Raw genomic sequence first — 7,498 nt, 5'->3', positions numbered from 1 at the left:
AGACCCTGTTTCCAAATAAAATAGAAAATAGGTCTGGGAGTGTAGCGCAGAGGTAGGAAGCCTTATGGTTCCACCCCCAGAACCCCCAAAAAATAAAAGAATGCCCCTGGGTACCACACCAGAAAAAAAAAAGAAAGGAAGGAAGGAAAAAAAAAGATCCAAGAGGGAAAAGAAAAAGACTCAAATAGGAGGAGAAGTGAGAGAAAAGAAGTCTGAAATCTTCTACCTTTATATCAGTGGCCAATTCCAGAAAAGGGAACTAAGCCATGTTCCTGACAACTTCAAAGACAGGGGAGGGGGAAAGTTGGATTCTGAGGCCTTCTGTATTTTTGTTTGAGACCCAAAAGGTCCACTGCTGTAATAATACTACCCGGGAAGTCATAACTCAGTCCCACAAAGACTGTATCCCACCTTTAAGCCTCTGTGTGATTCACAAAAACCTTAGTTCTTGAAACTGGTTTTAGAAAGCTCTAGATACATTCATTCCTCGCTACTCAGGAATTTAGACTTGTCTACTCAACTAGTATTCCTCTACACCCCTAAAATCCGTCCTCTCAGCATCTTCATGGTATCCTGCAGCCATGCAGAGTTTCCCAACATGCATTTTCCCAACTGAGGCTGGAAAAGGTGAAATTCTGCCTTTTCAGTTGCTCTCATCTAATAAACAAGTGCCCTTTTCCCATTTTAGCACCATATTTTTGCTATTTTTGTCTTTTTGTTGATTTTATGGCTTAAAATGGCACCCAAGTGTACTATTAAAATGTTCCTGAGCACAGGAAGGCTGTAATGTGCCTTCTGGAGAAAATGCCTGTGTTTGATAAGCTTCATCCAGGCATGACTTCCACTGTTGTTGGCTGTGAGTTCAATGTGAATGAATCAACAATACGATCCTTCAGAAAAAGGCAGGGAAAATTTGCTGATCTGCATATGAGGCCACTTGGGAAAATGCTCAAGTACTGTCTATAGCATGTGACCAAGCTACAGAAAGGGGGCTACATTTATGTATTCCTGAGATAGCAAGCGGTTAAAAAAGAATAAAATATGGTGTTCAGCATTATTGAGAGATCAAAAGCTAATGAAATTTATGGTGATGTTACATAGGATAAGGAAAATGTTTAACCCTGCTCAGCTAGTATTTGTTAGCTTGCACATTTCAAAAGATGACAGACCTAAAATATATTAAAATTGCAGACAAGGCATGTTCTAAAAATATATAGAGACAAATCTTTAAACAGACTTACTGAGATATAATTCACTTATACAATTCACTCACTTAAAATGTACAGTCCAAGCTGGTTGTGGTGGCCCACACTTGTAATTCCAGCATTTGGGAACCTGAGACAGGAGGATCACAGTTTACAGCCAGCCTCATCTACTTAGTGAGGTCCTTTGCAACTCAGTGAGAATCTGTTTCAAAATAAAGAATAAAAGCTGAGCGTGGTGGCTCACACTTGTAATCCTAGTACTTGGGAGGCTGAGACAGGAGGATCGTGCAGGTTCAAAGCCAGCCTCAGCTACTTAAGCTCTCAGCAACTTAGTGAGACCCTGTTTCCAAACAAAATGTAAAATGGGTCTGGGAGTATAGCCCAGAGGTAGAAGGCCCCTGGGTTCCATCCCCAGTACCACAAAAAATAAAATAAAAAATAAAAAATAGGGCTGGGATGCTTCTAGGTTCCATCCCCAGTACCACACACACACAAAAAAAAAGTACAGTCCAATGGTTTTTTAGCTCCTTCTGAGTTGTGTGACCATCATAACCATCAACTTTATAACACTTCATAACTTAAAAAAGAAACTGCATAACCATTAATAGTCACCCCCATTTTGCTTCCCCTACATACTCTCTCCCCCATAAAATACCTGATAAGTGTTATAGGAATATGGTTAGGTGAAAAAGCTGATTTTTATATTGATGAAATTGGCTTATTTTACAACGATGTTGGCAAATAAACCTATATAACACAAATAGCACCCATAGCTTCTGGCTAGTTTCTTTATTTTTTTTTATTTTTATTTTTAGCTCTAGGGATGGAACCCAGGGGCATTCTACCTCTGAGCTACACCCCCAGCCCTATTTTTTTTATTCTTTCATTTGAAACAGGGTCTCACTGAGTCGTAAAGGGCCTCACTATGTAGCTGAGTTTGTCCATGAACTGTCTCAGCTTCTCAAAAGCATGCACCACCATGCCTGGCTTCTGGCTAGTTTCTTTACAAACATTTGTGGCACATACTCAAGGATAATATACTCTGGAATTAAGAGTTCATGAACAAGAACTTGCAAAAGGAAATAGATAACACAAAAAGAACAAAGGTGTCTAAGTATCAGAATAATAAAACAAACTTTAAATAATTATGCTTATTTTTGAAGAGAAAATAATATTCTCAAAAAGATTTTAAAGTGATTATAAATATGGCAAATAATTTGGAAATATAAATTTTTGGTATTGCATTGTTGAAAAGGTACCACATGGAAAGTCTAGAACAAAGAAAAAACATTTCTGAACTTCATTATCATGTGTTATTATAGTCCACAAATAAAAGTATATTTTTTAAAAACTAAGTGGATGAGTTTAATATCTTATTTAACTAGTCTAACATAGTAAAATTGCAAAAACCCTGAAAATATTTAAAAAACAGAATAGAAAGGACAGGTCACCTTCAAAGGAACTGGCTTCTAATTTCTCAACAAAAATAGTGAAAGTCGAAAACTATGGAATAAAATCTTAAATAGTCTTTTAACCTAGAAAAAACAAATATCTAGAGGTCTAATATCCAGCATAAAAACTATAATTAATACTACTGTATAATATACTAAACTTTGATAGATAAGAAAATAAGATAGTAGATTTCAGGTGCTTTTACCACACATATACCCCAAACAGTAATTATGTAAAACAATCAATATGCTAATTGACTTTGGTGTAGTAATTCTTTTATTATGACTTCATTATGCATATGAGTATTAAAGCAAAATGTCCTATATGGTGACTATAGTTAATCACAATCTGAAGTCTATGTATTGTTTGGCTGCAACTATATGAATTCTGAAAATGCAAAGCTATGCAGACAATAAAAAGGCCTGCAAAGCCCGGCGTGGTAGTGCACGCTTGTAATTCCAGCATTTAGGAGGTTGAAACAAGAGGATCATGGTTTAAGGACAGCCTTACCTACTTAGTGAGACCCTTTGCAACTCAGTGAGACCCTGTTTCAAAATAAAGAATAAAAAATAGGGCTGGGGCACAGATCATAGGTAGAATGCCCCTGGGTTCACTCCCTAGTACCACAAAATAAATATATAAATAAATAAATAAATAAATAAATAAATGGCCTACAGTTGCCAATGGCTGGGGGGAAGGGAAAGATGAATAGAGCACAGAAGACTTCCAGGGCAGTGAAGCCCCTTTGTATAATTCTATATACAAATAATGGTGACTATATGTCACTATACATTTTTTCAAAACCATTGAATACACAACACCAAGAGTAAGCCCTAAGGTGAACCATACCTTTTGAGTAAAAATGATGTGACAGTGTAGGTCCAGTACCACTCTGATGAACATTGCTGACCATGTGGAGGCCGTGCATGTGTGAGGGCAGGAGAGGTACAGGATTTCTCAGTACCTCCCATTTAATTTTCTTCTGAACCTAAAACCTCTCTAAAAGTCAGGACAGGTGACACACATTTGTAATCCCAGTACTTGGGAGGCTGAGACAGGAGGATCCAGCTTCACGGCCAGCCTCAGCTACTTAGTGAGGCTCTCCACAACTTGGTGAGACTCTGTTTCAAAACAAAGAATAAAAAATAGGGATGGGGGCATAGTACAAAGGTAGAATGTGCCTAGGTTCAATCTCCAATACTGAAAAAATAAATAAATAAATAAATAAATATATAAATAACTTCTCTAAAAATGATCTTTTTAAAAGAATCATCATGTCTAAATGATTGTTACAATACAATAAAAATTTTAATAAATTTTATAATTAAATTGTATATGATAAAAAATATATACAATAAATTTTTAAATAAAAATATGTAAAAAACACTTTATTTTTAAAAATAAGAAATGAAGATATTTTTAAATAAATAGAAACTGAGATGATTTGTTTCTGGCAGATCCACACTAAATGAAATATGAAGATTATTATTTAGGCAAAAAACCCTGTAAGAAAGAAAATAGACAAGAAGAAAAATAAAATATAAGATACAATAAATATGTGAGTATACAAAAATAGGTATTATCACTTAAATGTTTTTTTATTTACTTTTTCCACCTCTTTCTCAAGAAAACATGTTCTGATTCTAATTTCTTTGAGTATTTGAGGCCCCATTAATCATGATAAACATTCCTGAAGCTAACTGTTTCTGTGAAATTTCAATAGACACTGGCTAAAAATTGCCCATTACTGACCACTGGATTTCTGCAAAACCTACGGACTAATATTTAACCTCCCTGGTATCAACTGTGTCCTCATGCCTCAACCAGTCCTTTGCCCACAGATTGGTAGATTCGTTGCTATGATACATGGCTAGCATCCAAAAAGAACCAAAGAACTCATCATTGCTTCATTCTTTTAAAAAATGTGTGTTCTAAGAAAGGTGGGAATAGATCCACCATATGATCCAGCTATACCACTCCTGGGTATCTTTCCAAAAGGGTTGAATTCAGAGAAATACAGCAACATATGCATACCTATGTTCATAGCAGCACAATTTGTAATAGCCAAAATATGGATCCAACCCAGATCACCATCAACAGATGAATGGATAGCAAAACTGTGGGAAATACACACAATGGAATTCTATTCAGCCATAAAGAAGAACAAAATTTTATCATTTGCAAGAAGATGGAAAGCCCTGGAAAGCATCATGTTAAGTGAGATCAGCCAAGCACAGAAGGAGAAGATACACATGTTTCCTCTAATATGCCCAAACTAGAAAACACAAAGGATACCAGTAGGACCCCAGATATTAGAGGGGAAATACTAGCTAAGTTTTAATGGAAAGATAGGAGAGGAGAAAGGCCGATCTTGATTAAGGAGCATCTTCACCTGAACATGTGTAAAATTATGAATAAGACATGGTTAACCTGGCCAACCATTGGTGGGGGGGGGGGAGAAAATGGGGGCGGGGGGAGAGGGCACCAAATATAGTGTAAATGTATACTATTTATGTTCAATAAAAAATTGTTAAAAAAATAAAAAAAAAAAAAAAATAAAAAAATAAAAAAAAAAAATAAAAAATGTGTGTTCAAGCCAGGTGTGGTAGGACCTGCTTGTAAGCTCCATACTTGAGAGTTTGAAACAGGAAGATCACATGTTCATGCTCAGCCTTAGCAACTTGTGAGGCCTGATGCAACTTAGTAAGACCCTGTTTCAAAATAAAGAATAAATTTGGAAGCTGAGTGTGGTGGCATATGGTTGTAATCCCAATACTTGAGAGGCTGAGACAGGAGGATCGAGATTCATGGCCAGCCTCAGCTACTTAGTGAGGCCCTCTGAAACTTAGTGAAACCCTGTTTCAAAATAAAGAATAAAAAATAGGGTTGGGGGTGTAGCTCAGAGGTAGACTGTCCCTGGGTTCAATCCCCAAATATATATATATATATATATATATATATATATATATATATATATATACACACACACACACACACACACATACATAATCGCTCTGAAATATTCACCTTGATATACTTCATTCTACACTGCAATTTTATCCTTCATGTCCTGCACTTTAGATCTCTGCCTTTCTTCACACATCTAATACTGGATCCTAGACATACCACAAATATTATTACCCCTGAACTCTAATTTATCTAGTGATTTTCTGGTATATAATTTCCAGAGCTTTTCAACCAAACATTTCAGAGGTCCATCCTGAACCAAACAATTCTGTGTTAGCTCTGCAGGTGATATGTATATGCAGTCCTAGTGATGACATGACCATAGTCCTTCTGGCCACTCTAGTCCCATTCTTTCTATTCCCCTTCCAGATCACAAGGATTTTATGGCTTACATTCCTTCTAGGCAGATAAATTCCCTGCATATCCATGGAACTGAAACTAATAGGAAATCAATAGTCACACACTTTGTATACCATAATCAATGTGTATAATGTTTTTTTCTGAACTCTGATGTGTTTTCTGTGCTTCCCTCTCTACCTTCCCCCCACCCAAACCTTTTTTTTTCTACTGTTATTATCCTACCTGACTATGAAGGTGTCACCCCCTCTTCACTGCTCTGCAGGACTACAGGTAACTCCAACATGCCAAGTTTCAAGAGTTTCCTGAAGTGGCTAGTAGAAAAAAATATCACAATGAACATGTAATGGACACATACAGTATATGTTTAAGGTATGGTTATTTATCAAGTTATTTGAAATCAAGGTGAATTGACACTTGAAGGAGTTTTAGAATCATATCTATATCTCTGCTTGTAATTCATTTTTAAATCTGTTGTATACTTTTACTTTCATTATTAATGAAGCAAGATATATCAAAAGGAATTGTACCAAGCTTTCAATAAAATCTGACTGATGTCAAGCGAAAGCCTTTCTAATGAATTTTACTTAAGCAAAGAATCTATGTCCTACTAACTTTGCTCAAAATCAATCAAGTCAGCCAGGGCATAAAATATTCCAGCATAAATTACTTTCTCATGAAAGAGAGAGTGAATAAAGGTAATCTACATGTATAATCAATAGAGAACACCCCACGGCAATATTTTTATAGTTTTAGGAGTATTTAAAGTAAATGTACCTTCATTCAGTATTTTTGAAAGCCTGAAGTAAAGCTTTTGTTACAAGGTATATTAAATAAAATAACCTAACAGTGAATATTTTTCTCAGATAATTTGAAACATAATTATCTTAATTCTCAATTCCTTTGTGAGTTGATATAGAAAATTGTTAGTCCCTGCCGCCACCGCCACGCTGCCATCATGGACACGAGTCATGTGCAGCCCATCAAGCTGGCCAGCGTCACCAAGGTGCTGGGCAGGACCAGCTCACAGGGACAGCGCATGCAGGTGCGCGTGCAATTTATGGACTACACCAACCGCTCCATTATCCACAACGTGAAAGGCCCGGTGCGCAAGGGTGATGTGCTCATTTACTGGAATCGGAGTGAGAGGCCTGGAGGCTGCGCTGAACTTGAGGGCCCTAGGTACCACGTCCATCTCAGCCCACGGATGACCTGCAGTTGTTGAATAAAAGCATTTGTATGTAAAAAGAAAGAAAGAAAGAAGGAAGGAAGGAAGGAAGGAAGGAAGGAAGGAAGGAAGGAAGGAAGGAAGGAAAGAAAATTGTTGGAATATTCAGTATATAAAATTAACAATAATCTGTCTTGATAGTTGCAAAACTATTCTGAATTTGGCCTTCATATCATTACATCTCATAAACTAAAATCAAACATACTCATAAGAAATTTGCTGCTCTATATGTGCATGTGTACACACATGCATGCGTGTGCACACATGCATGATAAGAGAAAGATTTTTC

At 36.5% G+C, this 7,498-nt stretch overlaps 1 pseudogene across 1 annotated transcript; it reads left to right on the top strand.

The window, feature by feature from the left end:
- Positions 1 to 6,939: 6,939 nt before the first annotated feature.
- On the top strand, positions 6,940 to 7,148 carry LOC308262668 (small ribosomal subunit protein eS28-like; annotated as a pseudogene). Its single transcript has one exon. The product of its transcript is annotated as a small ribosomal subunit protein eS28-like (transcript).
- The last annotated feature ends 350 nt before the right edge of the window (positions 7,149 to 7,498 follow it).

The sequence above is a fragment of the Muscardinus avellanarius genome (assembly GCF_963383645.1).
Source record: "Muscardinus avellanarius genome assembly, chromosome: 4".
NCBI lineage: Eukaryota > Metazoa > Chordata > Mammalia > Rodentia > Gliridae > Muscardinus > Muscardinus avellanarius.
The sequence above is the reverse complement of the archived record's forward strand: the minus strand, read 5'-3'. Positions and strand labels throughout refer to the sequence as shown.